The 26,744-nt window shown below is 35.0% G+C and overlaps 1 protein-coding gene across 2 annotated transcripts in view; it reads right to left on the bottom strand.

Moving 5' to 3' along the window:
- Positions 1 to 26,744, bottom strand: part of SCNN1G_3 (sodium channel, non-voltage-gated 1, gamma) — a 94,105-nt gene that overhangs the window by 18,045 nt on the left and 49,316 nt on the right. Inside the window, exon 1 of one of the 2 annotated variants that reach the window (XM_051216292.1) lies at positions 21,474 to 21,717. The exons of the other annotated variant lie outside the window; for it this stretch is intronic. The gene's annotated coding sequence lies outside the window, so the exon portion shown is untranslated. Of the gene's footprint in view, positions 1 to 21,473; positions 21,718 to 26,744 lie in introns of those variants that run through there. 2 annotated transcript variants of the gene reach the window in all.

Genomic DNA, 26,744 nt, shown 5'->3' with positions numbered 1-26,744 from the left:
TTATTGAGTTATTTCGCAGAATCAGTGTTATACAGTAAAGAAGTTGATTAATATAAGAGTTGCATTCTTGAATGTATTGTATGAAGTAATCTTAACGATTGAAATTTAAAGGAATTTCAACGTTTCTCTTGAAAAACTGGTCCGAACTTCTCTAAATTGAATGTTTCATTTGTTTACTACACAATAAATCAACGTTTTGATATGGTTGGACAAATGTTTACCATAGATGTCGTTTAGACTTTATCAATCTTTGGTCATTTGAAATTTGACTACATCTTTGAAGAAAATCAAGGAGAAACATCGGAATTGTTTTGATTTCAATTAGTGAGATCACTTTAAACATAACATTTCACAATTGATTGATCACTGGGTGGTGATCAATGCCATGTGTGTGAAGTCCCTCCTAGTGCAGATCGAATGCTATCGACCAAGTCAGTCGTGGCTCGGATAGCTCAGTGGTAAAGTTTCTGACTGTGAAGCTGGGTGACACGGGACCGAGTCTGTCAGAAGGCATTAGTTCCCTCAAGACTGCGCGTACATCTTGCTGAAGAGTGCTAAGTAGCACGGGACCCGGGTCCAGAGTTTCCTGTTAACTAACTCCAACCACCATCTTAACATAACTTTTACATATCACGTTTCCTCTATACTTGAAGCCTAGTTTTTATCAAACTGTTTGTTCAAACTTTAACGAATTTTCGTATAGAAGTGATTTCATCACATTTTCTGTCATTTTCTCTTTATGCACTCAATATGATATGCTTTATTAAAAAATCTGTAAAGGTACAAATAATAATATAAAAGACTTTCATTAAGTAGCTGTGAGCTCCTCAGTAGTGGACATTTCCCACTAATACAACAGACTTACGTTTGATACAATTTTATCATAGTTGTTTTGCGTTACAAATTAAAAATTAAAACCCATTTGGTTCTTTCTAAATAGTTGAATGATATTGGACTAGTCATTTGATTGAAACATCTTTAGTTTGACTGTCTGTGAGATTGAGAGCCAGTACTTCTAACGTGATTTGGACTAAGTGGTCTATGGTTTTCAGTATATTTTCATTTTAACGTAGTTTTGTTCTGTCAATTGAGGGTATTTGGCAAATTAGTTAAATTGTATTCTACATTCATATGACATAAACACTGATTCATAAGGTTTATCGTACGGGAATTTGAGAATTTTATATACGGATTTAATGTACAACGGACCATATGACATGTCATATGGCAATTTACATTAAATATCAATAATGGGAGTTTTGTTTTGACATACAAATCATACTACTTAAAGACGGATAAGTAACTTTTGATTTATCTGTCTGATTTGTGGATATCTTATTGCCATAGACCATACATCCCAAAGTGATTCTAGTTAATCCTCCGAAGTGTACAATCAAGACCTCACTAGATGGAATCGAATCCAAGACCTGCGGTCTTGCACGCGAGCACTTAATCTCTATACTAATGGGTCCTCATTGAATGGTAATAATATCTAACTGATTAATTCACAATATTTAGCGACTATCTTCCTCCGCCTACTGTTGATAACGCTCTCTATCTCTCTCTCACCAGATATGGCTGAACTCCCCTGGTCACAACTGGGTTGGTTTAACTATGAGGAAGAACCTGAGCAACGGATAAAAATGACCGTGGTAAAGTCTGTAGTAATTTCAGTAAATCAAAAATAGGTGATATAGATGAATAATTTCCTATGTAAAGCTAAGTCAACCACAAAATATGTATTGTTATAACATCATTGATAGATTTTTCCAGACTGGCTTCTGGTATTTATGTCTTGAATGAGACGAAGAAATTCACTCATATAACTATAAACTATCTTAGCAACCTTTACATGGTTGTAGATAGTTTTCTAGATGACATCGATTGTTTTCAACGTTCTTGGTGCAGACTCACTTAGTGACTATTAAAACTGTGGGGGAATCTATGCATTAGCGATTTTAATTCAGGTTCGCCATGGTAACTATAGCGGCTTTTTGGTTCCTATCGCTCAGTGTATTACTTACTTACTTATTTACGCCTGTTACTCCTAATGGAGCATAGGCCGCCGACCAACATTCTCCAACCCACTCTGTCCTGAGCCTTCTTTTCTGGTCCCATCAAATTCTTGTTCATTTTTCTCATGTCCATCTCCATTTCTCGGAGTAATGTGTTCTTTGGTCTTCGTCTTCTCCTCCTTTGACCTTCAGGACTCCATGTGAGAACTTGTCTTGTGAGGCAGTTGAATGCTTTCCTCAATATGTGTCATATTCACTTCCAGCGCTTCTTCCTGATTTCTTCCTCCGCTCGAATCTGGTTTGTTCTCTCCCACAGTACGTTGTTGCTGGTAGGGTCCGGCCGACGGATCTGAAGTATTTTGTGTAGACAACTGTTAGTAAACACCTGTATTTTCTGAATGATGGTTTTCGTAGTTCTCCAGGTTTCCGCCCCATACAGTAGAACTGTCTTGACATGTGTATTGAAAATCCTGACCATGGTGTTGGTTGACAGTTGTTTTGAGTTCCAGATGTTCTCCAGTTGTAAATATACTGCTCTTGTTTTACCGATCCGCGCTTTCACATCTGCATCAGATCCACCATGTTCATCAATGATGCTGCTCAGATATGTCAAGGTTTTTACATCTTCGAAATCTTCTCCGTCAATTGTGATTGGATTGGTGCATGCTGTGTTGTATCGGAGAATCTTTCTTTTCCCTTTGTGTATATTGAGACCTACTGCTGCTGATGCTGCTGCTACACTGGTCGTCTTCTCCTGCATTTGTTGTTGCGTTTGGCATAGAAGGGCCAGATCATCTACGAAATCTAGATCGTCCAACTGCATCCTAGATGTCCATTGTATCCCGTGTTTCCCTTCAGATGTTGACGTCTTCATGATCCAGTCGATCACCAGGAGGAAGAGAAAGGGTGAGAGTAAACAACCTTGCCTGACACCGGTCTTTATTTCGAACGAATTTGTCAACTGTCCTCCATGCACGATTTTGCAGTGTAATCCATCATATGAATTATGTATGATATTGACTATTTTCTGAGGCACGCCGTAGTGTCGAAGAAGCTTCCGTAGAGTTGCGATTTGGTCTGTACACGATCTATCCTTACGGAATCCTGCATGTTGGTCACGAAGTTGGGTGTCTATGCAGTCCTTCATCCTGTTTAACAATACCCTGTTGAAGACTTTTCCTGGTATTGAGAGGAGAGTGATGCCCCTGTAGTTATCACACTTGCTGAGATCGCCTTTCTTCGGTATTTTGATCAGGAGTCCTTCTTTCCAGTCTTTTGGTACTTGTTCCTCATCCCAAATCTTATTGAAGAGAGTGTAGAGTATCCTTGTAGTTGCCGCTACGTCTGCTTTTAGTGCCTCTGCTGGAATGTTGTCTGGTCCTGTTGCTTTGCCACTCTTGATTTGTCTGATGGTCATGCTGATTTCTTCAATTGTTGGTGGGCTAACATTGATTGGGAGGTCCGTGGGTGCTGCTTCGATGTTGGGTGGGTTCAGTGGAACTGGTCGATTCAAGAGTTCTTTGAAGTGTTCTACCCACCTGTTTTGTTGCTCTTCAATGTTGGTGATCACCTCGCCTTCCTTTCTTTCCACTGGTCATTCAGGTTTGCGGCGATTTCCAGAGAGTTTCTTTGTTGTCATACAGTTGTCTCATGTTTCCTTCTCTTGCAGCCTTTTCCGCCGTCGTTGCTAAATCTTCCACATATTTACGTTTGTCGGTTCTGATGCTCCTCTTCACTTGTTTGTTTACTTCTGTGTATTCAGCTTGTGCCTTGGCTTTTTCTGCTCTTGTTCGACTGGTATTGATTGCTGCTTTCTTGTTCCTCCTTTCTTGAATCTTATCCAGTGTATCAACGGTGATCCATTCATTGTGGTGGTGCTTCTTCTGACCCAGGACCTCATGACATGTTGAAGTGATTGCCCCTTTGATCCCCTTCCAGTCGCTCTCCATAGTAGTTTCTTCTCCATTGAGTAGATCATGAAAGGCTTGGAACTTGTTGCTGAGGTCTATCTTGAATTTGTTGAGTTTGTCAGTATCCTGAAGAAAGGCCGTATTGAACTTTTGTGATATTGTCCGCCCCACTGTCCAGTGCTTCTTGAGTTTCAATTTCATCTTGGCGACCAGCAAGTGATGGTCTGATGCTGTATCAGCTCCTCTCTTGGTTCTTACGTCTTCCATCGTCCTCCTGAACGTTTTGTTGATGCAGATATGGTCGATTTGATTTTGTGTAGTGTGATCCGGTGAAGTCCATGTGGTTTTGTGTATGCGTTTATATGGGAATATGGTGTCGCCTATGACCAGTTTATTGAAGGCACATAGGTTTGCAAATCTCTCACCATTTTCGTTCCTTTCTCCCAGTCCGTGTCGTCCCATGATGTCTTCATATCCAGTGTTGTCCGTTCCAACCTTGGCATTGAAATCTCTCATCAGAATGGTCAGGTCCTTTGTTGGGCACTTCTCGACTATTGACTGCAGCCTATTGTAGAATTGATCTTTAGCGTCTTCATTGTAATCGTTGGTAGGCGTAAAGCAGTGGATGATGTTCATTGAAATGCACTCTCTCTTTGTTTTGAAGGAGGCTTTGATGATCCTTGGTCCATGAGATTCCCATCCTAGAAGTGCCTTTTGTGCTTGTTTGGACAGCATCAATGCAACTCCTTTTGTATCTGGGGCATTTACTTCATCATGGCCAGAGTACAACAGAAGCTCTCCTGAAGCTAGTTGTTGTTGTCCAACTTGTGTCCAATGTGTTTCACTGATCCTAAGTACCTCTAGGTTGTATCTTCTCATTTCTGCAGCAATTTTGAAGACTCTCCCGGTGTCCCACATTGTACGAACATTCCATGTACCTAAATAAATGGTCGCTCTGGTTGTCAGAAGGGGCATCGGCCTCGTAACTTCCGAAGGAATTCGGCTTTCATCATGAGGCGTCATAGTTCTTCTAAATGAAGACCTTCTGACTCCCAGGGCAGAGTTTAAAAGGCTTGAATAATTTTTTCTGGTTAGCGTTTTTTTAGAGAGTTTATTTTTCTACGGGATGGGGATGCTAACCCTATGCCCAACCCTCCTCCTTTATCCGGGCTTGGGACTGGCAGTAGCCCCCGGAGGGACTTCAGGCGGAGCTGCTCAGTGTATTACGAGCAGGAATATCTGTTTGAATCACCATGATACTGAGGTTATTTTCCCGATCGCAATTGCTTCCTACCTTCAAACCACCGTTTTATTTAGCCCGTTTGGTATTTATTACGTGAACTGAAAAAAATTTGTTATAGGACATCATTTGAATCATATTAAGTGCGTTCTATCGGATTCAAACGTCAGTTGAATCAAACAGTTTTATCCTTATTGATGCATATTTTTATCGTCCATGCTCTACTCACAACTGTTAAAGTATTCTACAGTAATAAGAGCCGAAATTATTTGTCAAAAGCTCTCGCATTATCCACTTGTGGTTTGAAGAGAACAGTACTAGGTTTGAGTCCCGAATTAAACTTCAACTCTGGGATGACATTGTTTTCAACATACTATGGAAGCTCAGTCGTATTAAAGAATTTAAACACATAGACAAAATGACTGGTTGTAATAATCAAATGATCCACTCTTTTTCGATACACTTTTAAATCTATCTTTTTTTCGGTTGATTTGATTACATTGGTTAACAGTGATAAAATGTGGACACATGTGAGAGTAGAGGTTACTGAAGTTAATTTTAAGGCCATGGATTATACTTTCTATTTCAACATTATGGGAAAGATAATACATTTGAATGATTGATACAAACAACAACAACAATTAATTTGATCTCTTTTTTTCAGTTCATAAAACTAAGAATATAAATGAAGGTTATTTCATTTGCTGGTAGATCATATTTATTATATTACAGTTGTTGATGTAAGCGACATCAAAATATTTATAACTCACTAACTAACTTTAAAATCAAATGATTATATGATCATATTATAACTCATCTGTGGTGATTATCATTATATTCTATACTTCTTGTTAAACTCTATCTAGTATTTGTACTGTTCTAAATTAGATGGGAATCTGGGACAATGAAATAGTCATCATAAAATCTATAGAATTTAGTCGATTTGTTCTTTATATAAGTACAATGCTTTTTTACTGACTCGTTTGTCAATAGTATTAGAATTACAATAGTAGACAACTATTCAAGCATATGATAATGACTTGCATTGAATCTTTTATTTCGTGTCTCAGCTTACGTAATTTAAATGGACAATGATAATGTAGAAAGAATGAAGATAGACAAGCATGTATATATAAAAAGTGTGCTCAGATCAAATATAAAGGTAAATTATGCATGAACGCTTACAAAATAATTAATAAAGTTACAATTATACATCCAAAGGTTAGATAAATTCAATCTGTCATATTAATTCACGATGCGATTGTGAATTCGATTAATTATTGATTATGTTCCCAGTGCACATGAATTCTCTACAGAATCTAGGCATTCCGAGTTACTATTATTTCTTCAGACTGATAATATTTTAGACGGCCGTCTAGTGCTTCCAGGTTTTCCATGGTAGTCTAGCTTCAATTCACTTATGTTCTCAACTATTAAAATTACTATAACATCCAGAAAAAACCCCTTCTGATATTAATCAACACAACCTCAATAGTAACTGGATTCAAGATATATTTCCTGGAGTTCTAGTGAGAAGCAGTGACCAGTGGAGTTCAACCGGGTCAGTTGTGTGTTAGTAACTCACTGAAGACACTGATAGACGTGTTGCTGAATTTTGTGGATTAGTTGAAGTTAGACATTAAGAACATTGGATGCCGAACGGCTCAGTAATCTACAGGTTAAGCGTTTGCGCGCGAGACTGATAGATCCTGGTTTTGGATCTCGCGAGGTGGGATCGTGGATGCACACTGTTGAGGTGTCCCACAATAGGACGAAACGGCCTTCTAGTGCTTCCATGTTTCCCATGATGGTCTAGTTTTAGTTGACTTATGATCTCAACTATTGAAATTACTATAATACCCCCCAAAAAGCCGTTCAAATATTTGATTATCATAATAAAATCTTTTTTTTATTAGTGAGATTTAGGATTTGCTCTTTGTTCAAGTTACATCGTATCAGCTAGATGAATTAGCATCATAGTTTCTATTGAAATGGGAACTTATTATTTATTATTTACATCGGGATATTCGAGTTTTTCTTCTAGTCAATGGGTGTCTTGTATATTGTAACTAAGAAATTATGATAATAAATTTAATTTGTAAACAGATTATGGTCAATTTAATAATCCTGTAACTCATTTCTAATTTGTATCTTTTATTCAGTTTTCAATAAATTGGTTCTATCATATTAGGAGAGATGAATTTGATTTGTATGAAGATTATGTCAAATTGTTTATTTCACTATTGTAATTCTATTAATCAAACATAACTTTTCGATATATTCAGCTAACTGTGCAAAAATCTGATCTAATTCATTTCTGAAATGTATATTCAATTACTATGTATAAGATTAATCCATTTTTTTGGAGGCAAAATTGTGATATTCTTTATATCACAAAATGATTTAGGTTGGACAATCACTGAAAACCAGGAAATGGTAAACAGTTGTTTTGCCTAATTATAAAACGTTTAAACAATACCAGAGATTAAATCCAGAACATCCAGGTTTTGTGTAATGGCCTTATCGATATCCAATGATTTACATTTTTAACTTCAACGAACTTGCAATATTGTATAACCTTCATTAAGTACTGATTGTTTGATATTGTTTCACCTCCCGACATAGTTGAGCTGTACTGATTAAGTCTTCTTACTAGGACTCCAGGAATTAAGTCTCGAATTTAGATATCGGTGAGCACATAATTATTAGTAGTACATGTTGTTTTTAGGGAATATTATAATTTAATCGAAATTAGAACTGTAGACCGATTCACTAGTCTAAAAGATATTCGCTCACCACGAGAATTGTATGCTCTGTATTGGATTTATGATGGAATTGTGGATTTGTGCTTTTAAAAATTCTCATACTAGGACGAAAACTCTGTTCACTGACTCTTAGTTTTCAGTAATTGCCTGACCAACATATAAAAGTCAACAATTTCCACACAAAAAAAAACAATATTTAAATTACGACAATTACTAGCTAATAATTTTTATGATCATAGACACCAAATGATACATTCACATATAATAGTATAACGCTTTATTGCCCTGGTACGGCCGAGATTGTTAAGTTTTGATTGAAATCATGAACTGATTGATGTTAGACCACCATTGAAAACCTGGAAGCACTGGACGGCCGTTTTGTCCTATCGTGGGACTCCTCAACAATGAGCATCCACGACCCCGCCTCACGGGACTTGAACATAGGACCTACTAGTCTCGCGCGCGAGCACTTAACCTACTGGACCACTGAGTCGGAGCTAATCCGTATCGGGTAGAAAGAGGTGTCTACCCAAGTACAATGAAAGGTGGTTGCGCAACTTCGTGGATTGGTTGAGGTTAGACATTAACACCACTGGATACCGGCTCAGTGGTTCAGTTGGTTAAGCGTTCGCGCGCAAGACTGAAGGCCATGAGTTCGAATCCCTCGAGCAGGATCGTGGATGCGCACCGTTGAGGAGTCCCATACTAGGACGAAACGGCCGTCCAGTGCTTCCAGGTTTTCAATGGTGGTCTAACATCAATCGGTTCATGATCTCAATCAAATCTTAATGGTTATGCTTTAAAAAAATATGATCATAATATGAGATCACAAAAATGATCACAGAATATAAACCAACTTATAAACATAATCAAATTGATATTAAAAAATAGAGTGATGATAATTTTGATTCTGATTATTACTCTGAAGAAGTCCGGACAATTTAGCTGGACGAAACGTTGGAATTATTTATATTTCAATCGCTGAGATTATTTCAAATATAATTTTCATATATAATAAGATATAAAAGGTGTGATTATACAAGACAGATTTGAATTCTTTCATCTTTTTCCTTTTTATAAAAAAAACAAAACATCATATTCCAACATGAAAGGAGAATCACTTACTTTTAAAAATTCTCTATACACTTTCATTTATCCTATCATAAAGGCTAATTGAATATGTTAATAATGTTACTTTATTAAAATTAGAATAATACATGTAACCGAACAATATTGTTTTCAATTAGATCTTCATCAGGCTTTACTCTAATATACATGAATATTTATACGAAAATATTAAACCAATCAAGGCAATATGGGTCAATACTCCCAATGAAATAGAATGGGTCACTACACATAATAAGTAAAATTACAAGTTGATAGTAGGAAGACAGGTGTATTGATAGTAGTATGAATAATAAAATACGATAACAAAAGTCTTATCAATAGTTAAACATTGGAAATAGAAGGTCAAATGTGGGTAAATAGACTTGGAATAGTCAACACAAAACATTATAATCATTACGTAATAAGAAGTGAGTAAATAATTAGATAGTGAAGAACACAAACGGAAAGAGACGGAAAATTACAAACAAATACTGAATGTCAACCTAGAAGCACTGGACGGCCGTTTCGTCCTATTGTGGGACTCCTCAGCACTGAATGTGAAAATAAGGTTAATGAATAACAAAAGTAAATAAATAAAGCTTGATGACGATCTAATTGAAAACAATTGTTCGCGTATATATGTTGTTTTAATTATCATAATGCGAAACTTTATTAAAAAGTCCTTTTCTTATCTAAATAGTAGATCATTATGTTCTTTCTCTTATCATTGAATCTAATGAATTTTCAGGTTGGATTTTAATTAAAACTAGCTTTTTGACTCTACTATTTTGTCTTTCAGTTGTTGAGATCATGAGTCAATTGAAGCTAGACCACCATGGAAAACATAGAAGCACTAAAAGGCCGTTTTGTCCTTCTGTGGGACTCCTCATTATTGCGCATCCACGCCCCCGCCTCGCGTGACTTGAACCCAGGACCTACTAGTCTCGCGCGCGAGCATTTAACCGCTAGACCACTGGGCCGTCATCCAACGGAGTTAATTTCTAACTTCAACTAATCCACGAAATTGAGTGACACATCCACCATTGCCTTCAGTCAGTAACTATCTCACAATTGACCCGGTTTTTTCAATGTAGAAAATATTTCAATAGATTTATACTATTTACAAATTATTTTAATTTAACAATTATTATATGTTGACCTAGTATAAGCATAAGCTTCCATCAAATTCAAGCGAAACCGAGTGTTTTGGCCTCGAATATCGCATGGAGGATTGTGAATGTATACTAATAAGGAGTCTCATACTAGGATGAAATGGTCATTTAATACTTCTAGGTTTTCGATAATTATCCAGCTTAGATTGACTCAGTAATTCGATTATTAAAATCAGTACAATCTACACAAACCCCCATTCTATCAACATCAGACAGTGCACTTTGCAATAGAGAAATTATCACACGGAAAAACCCATTGATAAGACTTAAATTCAATTGATTACTGTCACACAATTATATATATATATATATATATATATATATATATATATATATATATATATACTGAATTTATTTTTCTCTGTAGTATCTTTCTATCAATTCATTGAAGAGATGAATACAGAAATTCACTATTGTGTATTAGTCGCTATTGGTTACAAATTTTATATTCAGTACTTTTGAGCGTGTTTTCAATTAACTTAGTTGATGAATGATACATATATAATTAACTGTAATTTTCATTATTGGGTTTCATTTTAACTTCATATAGTTTTGTTGTAATTGTGTTTCTTCTCCGTTATATCACAATGTGTTACCATGCTAGTGATGTTAGTGAATAAAGCAATGATTACTACTATTGAAACTATTTTAAGCAAAGATGGATGGTGGCTAGCAGCGGAATCCAGTTTGACGCGCGTTTTGTCCTATTTAGGACTCATCAGCTGGATATACCTGGATCTCAGAATTGATGTTCACTCCGGGACTTGAACCCAGTACCGTTCGCTTCGAACGTCATCACGTTATCCACTTAGCTACTGAATCCTGATTGCCACCTGCTTGTGCAATGGAATGAATTTTAAATCCACTTGATGTTGTTTTACTTGTATCTTCCCATTGTTATTTAGGACTGCAATTGATCAGTCTCATGTTGGCATATGTGCTATTATTATTATTATTACTATTATTATGACAGGGATAATAGTACAAGCGTATTATTAAAAATATCACTACTCTAAGTAAAAAATGTCAGCATATATTGATATTTCATGGAAAACATACTTTGAGAAGGTATTCCTCTTTCTAAATTTAAGAAAAAAAACTACCCTTAACATTGTTTCATCTTATCTGCCAATTTATACATGACAATACATTATGATAGGTAATCATTAAAGTGTGCACTGAATATATTTATAAAATAAAATGAATGTGATAAATATGAATATGTCTGTTAAATAGGTTTAGTTATAAATGAAGAAAAAGAAATTAAGTATTATAAACACGCATAGACTAGAGGTTTATATTTCAAATAATAATGACATATATTCGAAATAATTGACAATATTACCTTGCGTGTTAATTGTATACAAAATTTACTATACTGTTGCGGATTATTGTTATTATTATTATTATTATTATTATTATTATTATTATTATTATTACCATTATTCGAATATAAGTCAAGATCAGAATAAATAGTTCGACAAAAATTGGACGGCGAGTATAGAGAAGACATTATTATGTGGAAATTGTATTTGAAATAATTTCAGCGGTTTAGGTTTAAAATAAATTCCAATGTTTTGTCCATCACACTTGTCTGAACTTCTTCAGGGTAATAATTAAAATCAAAATCATCAAAGAAATATCAGTCAGTCAGTCAGCTACAACGTGAGCACAGGCATATACATGCATCGGTTCAAGTTGCCACACCTCATTAGCACAACAAAATGAACACCGAATGCATAGAAGTAGTTTATTCATTGGTAGTAATATATAAAAAACGATTGTATTTAAGGATATGATACGGGGAGAAGGAATTAGCTCATAGAAAGTAAGTAATCTCAAGGTTTAAGCGACGGCAGAGAGTGTATACACCTACGCCATTGTGATCGGTTCTGAGCCAATTCACACAGTCTCTAACCATTGGTTACGATAGTTATGCGGACCCCAACCAAGTAGTCTAAATCTACCAACATGGCTCAGACTAGACGTTAGTGACTTCAATGACTGATGCCACGTTTTGGTTTGGCCGCCCATAACTTTCTTCCAACCATCTCCATCATCGGTTAGCATTGCACGTCGTGGTAATCGGTGTTCAGACATACATAACACGTGGCCCAACCATTTCAGTCGATGAGGATTCACCACCTCATCAACTGATTTGCCATTATTCCCGTTCGTTGTTGCTACCTTAACGTGGTGGTCGGGCTTGCCCATAGTGATAAACCAATTGAGCTATATTGACTGGAACAATCGTTCCTCAAGGTCCTACCGTGTCAGACAAGTCGATTGAAGAACAGTAAGACTAAAAGCAGCAAACCCAAGGTCCGAAGATGAAGTCGTACTGCTGACTGTACAGAGATGTGACGGCAGTAAGATTTTTTCTTCTGACAACTATCATGACAGCGGTGCTGCCCTCCAACAAGGAAGGGTGGGGTTAAAAAAGGTCGATCCTAAAAATGCACATCTCGCCTTATCCCACGGATATCCGTCTTCGGCGGTAAGGTCTCAACAAGTACGAAGCTAACACAAAAATTACTCATAAAAAGGTTATGTGTGACCGACCTCAAGTAGTTGTCCCTTGGGCACTCCGGTCACGCTTTCAGGTCACTAATACCACCTTTAACTCAAATTCCTTTTCAGGTACCTCCAGAGGAACCCTTCCACGATGTGGGCAACCGTAAAGTGATAGCCGCCCTCATACCTCTAACAGCACTCAAGACCACTGTAGTCATCAAAGAAGTATATAGCGTTTTAACATAGTATAGATTTTTACTGGTTGAAATCACGAGTCATTTGAAGCTAGACCACCATGGAAAACCTGGAAGCACTGGACGGCTGTTTCATCCTAGTATGTGACTCCTCAACAGTGCGCATCCACGGTCGCGCACCCCGCGGGGTTCGAGCCCAGGACCTACCAGTCTCGCGCCAGTATAGATTTGATTTGATTGTCAAGACGCTATGTATATATGCTTCTTTGATGATTTTGATTTTAATTATTACACTGAAGAAGTCCAGACAAGTGTGATGGACGAAACATTGGAATTATTTTAAATTTCAATCGCTGAGATTATTTCAAATATAATTTTCACATATAATGTATTACCATTATTATTAATATTATGTTTAAATTCAAAGAACTCTATCATGTTTTTTTTAAAAGAAATAAATGAAAATATTCACTTATTCTTAGTGAAAATTGTCATAAATGTACATTCAATCCCTAGAATCTATTTATATCTTTTTTCATACATTATTAACATGTATTCTAAATATAGTATAATGTTGACATCGGAATTCAAAATACTTAGATGATCTTATTTGAAATTTATCATTTTGATGTATTTAGGTCCCAGTATTGGTTTACACAACCGGCTTTGAACTCAATTACTTTTTTCTTCTCAAACATACAACAAATTATTCGCTGAGTTACTAAGTTCAGATAGTTAGCAGTTTGTTTAATGTATGTATAAAGCTTATCCTGTGTTTGTAAAAATGTGAATATTTTTGTTGTTAATGTTGATCTGTTTCTTTTTAGGATACAGTTTACTAAATATTACAATAGGTACACACACAGTTATTTAAATTCACTTGGTATTGTTTACTTGAATATTTCCATTGATATTTAGGACTGCAATTGATCAGTCTCTTGTTGGTATATGTGCATACTGTGCGGATTGCCTTGATATTGCCTTAAGTCACAAGCTCTTTTATAAGCAAAGATAGATGGTGGTTAGCGGTGGAATATAGGACGCGCGTTTCGTCCTATTTGGAACTCGTCAACTGGATGTACCTGCATCCCAGATTTGAAGCGAACGGTTCCGAGTTCGAGTTTCGGAGTGAACATCAACTCTGAGACGCAGTTACATCCAGCTGATGAGTCTCAAATTAGGTGAAACCCGCGTTCTGGATTCTACTACTAGTAACCATCCATCTTTGCTCATAAAAAAGCATACAGATGTTGTTACATTATATACTTTATGAGTGATTTCTATGTAAATAAAGGCAATGTTCATAATTAAAAGCTGTGATAAGTTCACTTCGAGTTTATTAATTATAGATAAGCTTTCAATTATCAGCAGACATTGATTTCTGTAATATTTCCAACTGTTATAAATTGAATAAAGTTTATTAAGACGTTTAATTAGATGGCTGAATTATCATATTCCAAATGAATGATTACAGTTCCCATTGTTAAATTTACAGTATAGCAGTTGTCATAGGGGTTTAGAGAAAATCAATTTTACATATCACTCATATTCTAGGTTAATGAAGGTCATGCCTATCATATGAATAACTAAATATCATAAGAATATATATAGGGGTTATATACGACAAAGTATACTAACTTGTTCTGAAAGCAGTTTGTATAACAACACTCTGCAAATAAATAAACAAAACCCTACTGTACACTATTAGTGTTTCCTTTTATTTTTTCATGTCTTGTGTGTTTATCTAGTTCGAATGGTATATTCAATTAGAAAGGCTACTTAATACCAGTTGAAGAAAAGAAAATTTATCGGTGATACATTTTTGGATTTATATGATATAATACTGTTTTTATTGTGGGTAATTTTCGTTGTTATATTACTTACTATACAAGTGGGGAAGAAAATGGTGATAAAAAAACCCAAATGTGATTATTACGTTAAGAACGATACACATAGTGAATCAGAACGTGTTACACATAATCTCAATGTTTGTAATTTAACTATCATGTTATTTATTTTTATGTTGCTATACTAAAAGATTATGTTGTGGAATTGTACATTAGTGGTTAAAGCACCCATCATTCAGTCATTAAAGTATAGATCTAAATTTACTTCTAGCTAGAGTGTATCATTAGCCTACATACAACAATTGTGTGTGGCTCAAGGTTGAGTAAATAAACATGTGATGGGAAATATTTGTGCCTCGGGATGATGTTGTTGAAAATGAATGTTTTAGTTAATTCTTCATTGTCCTTCTAGATAACAACATAAATATGTACTTAAAAGAGAAATGAACCATTAAAATTTCTATACCACTTACTGACAGCTTATTCTTTTCGGACTCAGAGAGCATGACACTTCCAAAAGATAAATGCATACTTGGTAAGTGAGTTTCTTTATTATTATAATGAAATGACGTTGTATATATTTTTTTATCTCATATTATTCGTATATGAGTATCCCTGACTACAATACACATTTTATACAAAGATATCAGACCATAGTTCAACTGACTAAGTTATACTACTGGATACCTAATTTAGCCTTAAATTTAGTTAAACTTCCAAATAACATTAGTGCCAGTACTTTGAGTACAAGATAATTTACTGTATCATTTTAAAGTGTAGAGTTTATGTTATAGCGAACCAAGTATCTTCAATAGAAATCGTCTTTAGATAAAAAATTGAAACTGTACTCAACACAATGAAGTCAAAGAGGGCAAATAACGAAAGAAATAAAGAAGAAGAATCAGTTAAAACATCCCTGTGATGCCAAACCTTGAACATTCCGACCCAAACAGAGAGTGTACATTTGTAAGTTCTGGGCTGATTGACGAATACTAGGACGGGAAGGAAATGTAAGGAATATGAAAATCAATGCTCGAAATCCCTCTGGATAGTTTTGATTTATAAAAAGCAACTCAGGAAACACATTAAACGGAACAGGATTCTTTGGGAAGATCATTACTAAAGTTAAGAATATCAAAAATGATATGAGTTAATTCAGTAAAGGAATCTAATAACTTTCTGATAGGAGCAAGCAGGTAATGAAGGGCAAATGAAGTAGAAATCATCATTCTACACCATAGGTTATTGAATTTTAGATCAATATAAATCTAAGGTCAGTAAGATACGAATTTTCCTACTTCAGATATTCGACAGACGCTTCTGTGTGGTTGGAACAAAGTTATTGGACAATCTGTTTTGTTTTTGAAGCAATCATCATGAAAACATTTAGTCATTGTTCTTTCATTATAAATCTTAGTTACTTGAAAGTGAATATAACGAGTGACTTTTTTCCTAAAAATATATTCTTTCTAGTCGTAAGTCAAATTTTGTTTTCCGAAATTCAGTAAGATAATAGATTCTAGAGTCAATAATCATATTTTTTATCCATTATTGTAATAAAACTCCAATCTGTTATATCTTACATCGTAAATAAGATCTGTACTATCAGTGTACTAGAAAAGATCATGTAGTGGCTTAGCTTCACTAATCAATCACCTTGATAACCGTCATTATAGAAATCTCAACGGTGTTTGAAATTAGAAGGCAATAAGAATCGGCGACTACAGTTTATTAGCGGATAGCACAGACAACAATGTTATAAGCAGATCGAGCGAATTTGAAGCAGAGAGGCGAATGTATGTGTGAGCTAATACAGTAAGAATTTATAGTCAAATCGAATCTAGGTGCAGATAGGAAATGTAAAGGTTAATAAAAGGATTCGATTGCACACATACATGGTAAAGTGAATGAACCATCCAGTGATATTTAAGCCATCAGCATTTAAGCCAGAGAGGTATGTGCGTAGGTTTTCAATCGACCAAGCTTACACGTTTATACAGATATGATAGTGATCAGAATAGTACAAATAAATATACGAATTGTTACTGCTCGAATAACATCTGTTAAGTGGGTTAATAAAAGAGCTTAACAAAATTTAACCATGACCGAAATTGATTGTAAGAGGGTTACTATAACCAAATTCAATCATTTTGTTTTCGTCTGCACTGTCTATTCGACGGTGACCTCTGTTATATTTTACAACATGTATGAAAAGTGGAATTTGAAAACACAACTGATAATCGACATTTTTTTTCAAATAGCCTTGTTTATTAAACAGTAGTTACAATTTAGAGACATGATAGTCCAATGAACTATGGTCTATACTGTATAATGAAAACAAACTTGGCCTTTTGTTTCCTTAAAAAGTATCAGTACAGAATACGTTTAATTGTCTATAACTGTATAAGCTAATAGTTGTTCGGTCTTCAGATTCACTTCTTTTTCACTCCTTTCAACATTTAATCAGTCATATCTCAAATCTACTCATCTTTCAATCCAAGACGGATGACAACGGGTTTTCTGGTTTACAGTTATTTATTTGGAATATTCCATAATCACTTCTTCGTACTTCTCTATACATTTATTTGGACGTCCAATTTTTATAAAGCACTTTTCAAAGTATTTCATCGAATCCTGTATTTTGTCAGTTCAACACAACTTTTAATTCTATTAAAAATACGGTTTTGATCAAACAGTGTTTGTAACTAGCAGGACAAGAACTGTAAGTAATTTGAGTGCAGCCTTATCTATGTTTCTTTCTGAATATAGTCTTCTCTTTCTCCTGATGATCGACTGGATCATGAAAACGTCAATATCTGAGTGGGAAGCATTGGATACAGTGGACATCTAGGATGCAGTTGGACGATCTAGACCCTTCTATGCCAAACGCAACAACAAATGCAAGAGAAAACGACCAGTGTAGCAGCAGCATCAGCTGCAGTAGGTCTCAGTATACACAAAGGGAAAAGAAAGATTCTCCGACACAACACAGCATGCACCAATCCAATCACAATTGACGGAGAAGATTTCGAAGATGTAAAAACCTTGACATATCTGAGCAGCATCATTGATGAACATGGTGGATCTGATGCAGATGTGAAAGCGCGGATCGGTAAAACAAGAGCAGTATATTTACAACTGGAGAACATCTGGAACTCAAAACAACTGTCAACCAACACCATGGTCAGGATTTTCAATACACATGTCAAGACAGTTCTACTGTATGGGACAGAAACCTGGAGAACTACGAAAACCATCATTCAGAAAATACAGGTGTTTACTAACAGTTGTCTACGCAAAATGCTTCAAATCCGTTGGGCAGACACTATCAGTAACAACTTACTGTGGGAGAGAACAAACCAGATTCGAGCGGAGGAAGAAATCAGGAAGAAGCGCTGGAAGTGAATATGACACATATTGAGGAAAGCATTCAACTGCCTCACAAGACAAGTTCTCACATGGAATCCTGAAGGTCAAAGGAGGAGAAGACGAAGACCAAAGAACACATTGCTCCGAGAAATGGAGATGGACATGAGAAAAATGAACAAGAATTGGATGGGACCAGAAAAGAAGGCTCAGGACAGAGTGGGTTGGAGAATGTTGGTCGGCGGCCTACGCTCCATTAGGAGTAACAGGCGTAAGTAAGTCAGTAAGTCAGTAGGTAAGTAAGTAAGTAAGTAAGTAAGTAAGTAATAGTCTCCCCAGTTTTTTCATCAGTCATTCATTTTATTTTCAGGTCTTTATATTATCATTCATTTGATACTAATCACCAGAGTAATATATACTCTAGTTTTCAAGATATCAATCAAACTCCAGCAAACTTTCTGTCTGTTTCTGAAACCTCATACCTACATACATCAAAGACTTTTGACAATACAATATAAATATCAGATGAATTTTGTGGACATTATAGTAATTTCAATGGTTGAGATCATAAGTGAATTGAAGCTAGACCACCATAAAAAACCTGGAAGCACTAAAAGGCCGTTTCGTCCTATTGTGAGACTGTTCAGTAGTGTACATCCATGATTGTACCTCGTGAGATTTGAAACTAAGACCTATCAATCTCTTACGCGAACTCTTAACCTCCAAACCACTGAGCGGTTCGCATCCAACTGTGTTGATGTCTAACTGAAACAAATCCCCGAAATTGACTAACACGTTCAATATTGTCTTCAGTGTGTTACTATCTCACAACAGACCCGGTTGAACTCCACTGATCAATGGTCATCAGGTTTTCTATAATGGTCTAGCTTCAATTCACTTATGATCTCAACTATTAAAATTACTATAATATTCACAAAAAACCCCTTCTGATATTAATTAACACACCCTCAATAGTAACTGGCTTCAAGAGATATTTCCTGAAGTTCTAGTGGGAAGCAGTGACCAGTGGAGTTCAACCGGGTCAGTTGTGTGTTAGTAACTCACTGAAGACAATGGTGGACGTGTTGTTCAATTTCGTGGATTAGTTGAAGTTACACATTGAAACCGATGGATGCCGTCCGGCTCAGTGATCTACAGGTTAAGTGTTCGCGCGCGAGACTGATAGATCCTGGTTTTGGATCTCGCTAGGCGCGATTGTGGATGCACACTGTTGAGGTGTCCCACAATAGGACGAAACGGCCTTTTAGTGCTTCCATATTTCGCATGATGATCTAGCTTCAATTGACTTATGATCTCACCCATTGAAATTACTATGATATTCACAAAAATCCCTTTTGATATTTATTTTGTCTTTAATCTTACTTAATGTAAAGATCAAAAGGAAATCATGAACAATTAGATTGATTTCTGAGAATTTTTTTCCAGTTTACAATACTTGGATGCATAGAAAATATATGGGCGGGTGTCAGAAGTTGATGGAAGTAAATGGGTAGGGTGAGTAATATGATAGAAGTCGTTTTTTTCCAAGAATGTTTTAATAGCATATTTGATTTACATGAATGTTTTCTTTTTTCATGTTTTCGACGGTTTTTCTTCTCTATCTGAATATCTTACCGTTGATGGAGGAAATTACATTAACAACCAATTTTTTAGTTACAATAGATGAATTGTAACTAACAATGGAATTCAGGATGTATGTCTCATCCTGTTAGAGACATGTTAGTTGGATGTTTTTGGATTGAAGTGTTAGCACTTATACTAATATCAGGAGTACCGAGTATGAGACTTAATTTTAACATTAGTACTAGGATGTCAGTGCATTCGGCTTATGAGATTTAAATAAGATGAAACATGAATCCTGAATTCCACTGCTAGTTGTTATCCATCTTTTCTAAATAACAGATGACAAAATAGCTTTATTAAGACTACATAGACAAGATACATATTTACTTACATTATTGATAAAAAAAATCAGTTAAAGGTAATTCATTAAGTACATTAAGTATATTTCCGGTGTAATAAAACCAAATAAATACATCCATTATATTTAAAAATTAAAAATATATATATACGTTTTTGATTGAGATCATGGACCGATTGATGTTAGACCACCATTGAAAACCTGGAAGCACTGGACGGCCGTTTCGTCCTGTTGTGAGACTCCCCCAGCAGCGCGCATCCACGATCCTGCTCGAGGGATTCGAACCCAGGGCCTTTAGTCTCGCGCGCCAACGCCTAACCTACTGGACCACTGGGCCGGCATCTAATGGTGTTAATGTCTAACCTCAACCAATCCACGAATTTGTGCGACCACCTTTCATTGTACTGAGGTAGACACCTGCTTCTACCCGACACGGATTAGCTCCACTGATCACGGCTTCTCATATGTCCTTATTAAATTTGTAGTTTAGTCTACCTCACAAATTGACAATAGTTAGACAATTATTAGAAGATCATATTATTTGATCCCTAAAGGATTATTGAATGTTTATAGTTGAAATGTCTCAAACTAGGACAAAATATATTTTTTTGTAGATCTCCATGTTTAGTCATTTTATCTAAATAAAATCAAACTTCACCATGTAAATCAATTGTAGACAAAAAAAGAACAATGTTTATAAAATCTTTCCGTTTAATTAATAATTAAAAGATGAACAGTGTTGTTTTGTTTTTTAAAGTCAATGTATATAAATGAAGAGAAAAACTCTATAGAAAATGTATCCAGTGTTCGTTTTGTTGTGCTAATGAGGTATGACAACTTGAACCGATGCATGTATGTTCCTAGTTCTACGTTGTAACTAACTAACTGACTGACTGACTAAGATAAGAATGTTAAGTTACATGAATTTGAACGAGTGAAGTAACAAACGTATTCAATAAGAAAACGAGGTTTTATTTGTCTAGAACACATTTTAATTTTCGACTTAAATAATTAGAAAAATAAAAAAAAATAAACAATCCATAAGAAATTTTTTTTCGGGGAAAGAAAACCAAGGAGAATTAATTTTACTATTTTCTGAGAGAAAAAAAAACATTCCTCATGAGATTCAAAATTGGCTATTGCAGGTAGCTGCATAATAAAGAAAGACTTTGGGGGGGAACCAGTAAAAAAGCCTCATTTATTGATTGATTTATTTTTCAATATCAACTATAAAATTTAATATCATACACATAGTTCCCTTTTTTTAATTTTGAAAAGAGCAAGAACAAAGATTCTAAGAGAATAGAATGAATTCACTTTTATTTCGTTTGGTTCTCGTCAACTGCTTACAATCTGTGATATTTATAAATCATAATTACATAATGGGTTTAAATGACTTACATGAAAGTGTTCGGTTGGATGTTTTTAGTGACCCGATGATCTGACTCCATTTAGGTCGTACAAATGTTTGTTATCACCTATCCTTGTATACAATCATCGACTTAAATCACGTTAGTCAATAACAGAATTTAGATAAGTTAATTAACGAGAATGGCCTTTGAATACATATATTTTGTGTGTAAAGTGAATGCGATAGAACACAGCAAAAATGAGACGCAAGGGAGATGGCTGGTAAGCCAACTTCATTTTTAGCCAGGCGTTACTCAATATTTATAGGCAGACAAAATAAACTACAGACATGTGATGAGTAATGGGATATGAAGTGTACACACATATACACTCATATAAAAACAGTGATAAGCGAATAATTAACAAGGTCAACATATGACTCAAGTAGAATGAATAAATTGGTTTGTCCAAAAACTAGAATAAGATATATTATGGGCTTAAAATAATCACTGACACTACAAGTTATATTGAAAACACATCAGTATAGTATGGCAAGGGTGTAAATAAATTTAATAGACTGAATATTATCAGAAGGGGTTTGTGGAGATTTTAGGAATTTTCACAGATTGAAATCATGAGTCAGTTGAAGCTAGATCACCACTGAAAACCTGGAAGCACTGGACGATCGTTTCGTCCTAGTATGGGTTTTCCATTGTGGTCTAGCTTCAATTGACTCATGATTTCAATCAGTGAAATTTCTACAAATCTCCACAAACCCCTTCTGATAATGATCATCCGCTCACTAGTGACTGACTTCAAGAGATACTCCTGGAGTTCTAGTGGAAAGCCGTTACCAGTGGAGTACAACCAGGTCTGTTGTGAGATATCAGCTCACTGAAGACAATGGTATGTGGTGGCGCAACTTCGTGGATTGATTGAAGTTAGACTGAATATTGTAAATATATACCTTATATGAAAGAACATTCTATGACACTGATTGTAACAACAATTTAAACGACTAAGAACAAGTGATGATATAATAAGTAGACGTTGATAGGAATAAAATGAGTAAAGCTCAGTTGATAAAATAAGATTAATAATCTGGAAGGTAGTTGAAATAAACCTCATTGATGTAATAAATACGAGAAAGAGTTTAAAGAAAAAGAAAAAAAGTTTTAAGATGCAACGAAAGAGTATTTATCACCGTCTCCTTTCGAACACATAAGTCAGGCTTTTGATGCCTGATGGCAACGGTTTCAGCAAACTTTCGAAGACTGGAGTTTGACACCTTACTAATCACCTTAAAGAATTGCAAGTTATCTACATGATGTCTTGTGTCAGGAAGATGTTTGGTGATTGCACTGTTTAGAGTCTTTCTTCCCCTTGGTCTGAGACGTTTTGGAACATGTTCGAAAAATCTAAGATATGCCTTCCTTTCTTTTCGGCCAATGTAGATGCTTTAGCAGGTACACGTAAATTTATAAATAGAGCTGGCGGTGCTTGTTAGTTGAATTCATAAGTCAATTGAAGCTAGGCTAACACGGAAAACCCGGGAGCACTGGATGGCTGTTTTGTCGTAGTATGGGACTCCTGAGCAATGCTCATCCACTGGGATGAAACGGTCGTCCAGTGTTTCCAGGTTTTCCATGGTGGTCTAGCTTCAGTTGACTCATGAATTCAACTAATAAAGTACTATAATATCCATAAAATCCCTCTCTGATTACAAACTAAAATGTTCGTTCAATCATTTTTTCATTGAACAATTACAAACTATAACTATTTCTTCACATTATTTATATACGCCTGTTGCATTTGTAATTTAATTTAATTCATTTATTTGTCTACAAAATGATCGTGTTTATTAAATGGTGAAATATTTTTATTGTTAATATAGTGGACTAGCCTTAATCAGATAACTATTAAGAACTAGAAAGTAATGGATTACTGCTTCTATCTAGTATGTTGTTCGTCAACAGTAAACGCCTTGTGAAAATCAAATCTAAAACTTTCAGGTTTCATAGTGAATGCTCAAAATCCAGACCATTGAGTTTGTATCAGATGGTTTACGTATTTAATTTTGATCAATTTAACATACTCCTTTGTCTTCTAGCATCATTGGTGAGTAACTGCTTGACACTTTACATGGTTAAGCCCATTTGTTTACGGTTTCCTAATAGAATTTCAGGACTTAACCCTGGAAATCAGTTGTTCAACAAAGGTCAGTTCCTGAAGTCGACGATAAAAATCAACAATGTAGACAAATCCTTTTCATAATAATGGAATATATATTTGTACTATTAAATTATAGTCCCTTACAGAGGCAATAGTTGTTATTATCGAATGATAAATTATTTAGCTAGATAATCATTTAGCTAGACCGTAAGACATTTCTCAACTCATAGAGTTGCAGTGAATGAGAACTAAGGTGGGGACAACTAATTTATTTATTAGTTCAAAATTACATAGTTCTTTGGTAAAATATGACAACCATATATTAAATACTTTATTTACAAATCTTCCATCAACTGTACTTTACATCCTTCATGATTCTTTCAGTTCTTAATTCCTTTATTCCTATTTCTATTTTCTTCTGTTCAATCTACTCAACCTTCTTTTGATAGGCACTACACTTTTGATTAGTGTTACATACTACTTATGTCAACAGACATAAGTAACATACCACAGAGTGAGGTTGATTAATGAATTTTATCAGTTTACATTAACATGGTGTGGTGTGTGCTACTGATGTCGACAGATATATGTAGTACGTCTCATCATTTGAAAATAAAATGTCCGGTTGCAGAAGGAAAGAGAACGAGAACAGAGAATGATTAGTGTGGAAATGAAAGAACAATGAATAGTGAGACAACTGATTGACATTTTGCAATCGAAATATGTACCGTATAATTCTCAGATATTACAAAGATGTTCTGTAATACTGTATTCAAACATATTTGGTTGTCCCCACTTGTTTTCTCGTTCATTACAATAGAACCGATTCTAATCTACGTGATCTAATGAAATTGAACTGAATAATGAGTTTAATATCTAAATCTGGACACACCAAATTGATAAATAATGAATAGATATCAATGAAACTATATTACTCAAAAGTAATGATAATGTTGATAATCATACATTTTATTCATGAATAACTCATAACAAAGTAAGAGTAGCTGACCAAAGTTTTCCTCTTTCAAACAAGTCCATACTAATAAATTAAGCATTAACATAAAAGTCAATAGAATTAATAGTTTTATCAATAATTCATTGTCTAATTATCTGCCGTCATAATGATAAACGTTGGATTAACGTTGTTGATTAACTCAACAAAGTTGGTTTATATGCAGAAATAAAAATGTTATTTTCTTCTTTACAGATTGATTAAATATGCAATAAAATATATTTTGAATGAATAAACTATTATTATATTCGACTGATTTTAATTAATATACAAATAATGTTTGGATAATAATAATAAATAGCCTCTTTGAGTTTGTAAGCATATTTCACGTTGTCATAAACTGAGAACAACATAAATTGAATAAATGTGAAGTAACATGTTAACAATCCATTGGGTTCGAGTCCTGAATTGAACATCAACTCTGAGATGTGGGCATATCCAGTTGACGAGTCTTAAATAGAACGAAACGTGCGTCCTAGATTCCACTGCTATCCACTATCCATTGTTCAGGTTTCATATTATTGAAATATATATCCATAATAAAAATACTCATTTTCATTAAACCTATTCGTATATAATCGCTGTTAAATTTTATGTTTCCCGTTCTGATAATAAATGCGTGCTCACTAGTTACTAGCTTCAAGTCGGTTTTCCTGGAGTTCTAGTGCGATACCTTGGCCAATGTCAGGTGAGGACAGTTATTCGCTTCAGATAATGAATGAAGGGTCGCTCAATATCATAGATCGATTTAAGGTAGACATTAACATCGTTGGATATCAGCTTGGTGGTCTAGAAGTTAAGCGTTCATGTGTGGGACTGAAGGTCCTGGGTTCTGAGTCTCGGGTTTAGGATCGCGGATGCGCACCGCTGAGGAGTTCCATACTAGGAAGAAACAGCCGTCTAGTGTTTCTAGATTTTCATTGATAGTTTAGCTTAGATAGACTAATGATTTGATTATTATACTTAGCATTTATTTCCATCTGCCCTTGCAAACAGTACAGTACAAGTACATTATCCTAAATTATTTAATAAATGATAATACATAATGACAGATAATTTATAAGAAATTTGCTAAACCAGTGATAAATATTTTCTAAATGAAATACAAGCGAAATTATTTAGAATTTCGTTGTTGATATTCTTGATTGAATCTTCATTAATCTTAATCGACATTTGTTGATCTTCTGTAAAGTGATCTGATATATTCGTTATATCACAATTTTGTGTAGAATAGATGAATCGTGACTTAGTAGTGGTCCCAAATAGGACAAAGCGGATTCACTTTATTCCTCTGCTGGTCACATTCCATCTATTCTATAAAAACGTGGTCTAAAAGTTTGGAGTTGATTGTGAAACTCCAACGTTCTGGGTTCGAACCCCATCGATGTTTTAAATGCCCATTACTGATGAGTCTCATACCAGGATGGAATGTCTGTATAGTGTTTTCCTTAAAGTTCACTTATAGACAATGAGATGTAGTGAATAGAATACAGTTTAGTGATAAACTTGCATTTTGAAACACTGCCATAATTAAATGTGTTTACCTTTGCTTGGTTTTCCCGGAAATAGCTTATACAGGTATATGCACTGACAAACGTTCTTCTACTCTGAGTTTTAAAAAGACCTATCTTAACGCTAAAGTTGTTGAACATTAGTCTAAAATCTTATACTATATAAAAAAAATGCTAATTTAGAGCATATGAAATACTCTACTATTTTGAGTGCTGAGAGTGCAACTACAAATGAACTATACCTAAAATGTAGCAAACCGCTTTCATTGACTAACCGTATATTGTATGAATCCTTTTTTGAAAGAAAAACCTAACTTATTCGATCACCATACACACAAAACGAATTACTACAAGTGGCTCATCTTTGTGAAATGAATCTATTTGTTAAGCAAAAGTTTGCTAGAAGAGTATGAATCAGGCTCAATGAATATTCATCAATTAAGAGATACAAACGCCCTTATACCAATGGCCAAGGTAGAGAAAGTGGTTGTACAAACCTCTTTTAGATGTAAAGGTTAGATTTGTGAACATGGATTGCAATGACTTAAGCAATGTGCCAAAGACGTACTCGTAAACCATGTGACAAATTTGATGAAACTCATCGACAAACACATGAAGGCGATGAAA

Source organism: Schistosoma haematobium, chromosome 4 (genome assembly GCF_000699445.3).
Source record: "Schistosoma haematobium chromosome 4, whole genome shotgun sequence".
NCBI classification, from domain to species: domain Eukaryota; kingdom Metazoa; phylum Platyhelminthes; class Trematoda; order Strigeidida; family Schistosomatidae; genus Schistosoma; species Schistosoma haematobium.
This window is presented reverse-complemented; position numbering and strand designations above follow the sequence as displayed.